General features: G+C 35.4%; 1 protein-coding gene across 4 annotated transcripts in view; it reads right to left on the minus strand.

Moving 5' to 3' along the window:
• Positions 1 to 245, minus strand: part of DPYD (dihydropyrimidine dehydrogenase) — a 126149-nt gene extending 125904 nt beyond the window's left edge. For 3 of the 4 annotated variants that reach the window (XR_015059477.1, XR_015059478.1, XM_085886278.1), the window contains exons 1-2: positions 227 to 245; positions 1 to 17 (exon numbers count right to left, since the gene is read on the minus strand). The exon at positions 1 to 17 is cut by the window's left edge and continues 96 nt beyond it. The gene's annotated coding sequence lies outside the window, so the exon portion shown is untranslated. The remainder of the gene's footprint in view (positions 18 to 226) is intronic. The other variant, XM_085886277.1, reaches the window with a different exon arrangement.
• Positions 246 to 891: the final 646 nt, after the last annotated feature.

The following is an 891-nucleotide window of genomic DNA, read 5'->3' on the forward strand; positions in this document are numbered from 1 at the left end:
GCGGACACAAAAGGTCCCTGTGATATAAAATGTTCAGTAAAGTGTCAACAGGGGGAGAGAGTCACACAGCCAATGGGGATTTTAACTCCTTCAAACAGCACCTGTAACCAGCATAGCAATCCCTGTATAAATGTCACCTTCGAATTACTTTCGTTTCAATAACTTCAAAGGTACTGTACTATTGATGTCCGAGGAGAGGAGTCGTACACATATTTATTACACTCACACAAGGTTGGGTTGACACCACCCAAAGTTGTCCCAACTGTTTTACACTATATGTGGTTGCTGTACTGGAACAACTTTGGTGGAGTTAAGAGTCCGCTTTCTAAATTTGCTAATGACACAAAAATGTAGGTAAGATTAATGGCAGAGTGAGGGGTGATCAGAAACAGGAAAGTCGAGATTATTTCAATATGCTGGCTGATGCAGTTTAGCAGAAACTAGAACGGCACTTGGTAGAGCACATACAGTATCTCCGCCAGCCAGAACAGTTTATGTTTTGTATCCCACTAATAGGCCGGATCTGAAAATGGGCCTTAACCAAAATCGAATAGGCTTGTTCTTGTCACCGACCCAACATATCCACCTAGTTGTGTCATAACTCGTCCACAACTTTTTGAAATATCGCGCTACGTATCGGTTTTGGACCCATGTCTCAATGGTGAAGAATCAATATATATATATATATATATATATATATATATATATATATATATATATATATATATATATATATATATATATATATATATATACATATATACATATATATATATAAATATACATATATACATATATACATATATACATATATATATATATATATGTGTGTGTGTGTGTAAAAAAAAATGATCTTATCCGGATCCGCATTCGGATGTCACCAAATTCAAA

The sequence above is a fragment of the Eptatretus burgeri genome, chromosome 6, assembly GCF_056783735.1.
Source record: "Eptatretus burgeri isolate ZD-2024b chromosome 6, Ebu_testis_v1, whole genome shotgun sequence".
NCBI classification, from domain to species: domain Eukaryota; kingdom Metazoa; phylum Chordata; class Myxini; order Myxiniformes; family Myxinidae; genus Eptatretus; species Eptatretus burgeri.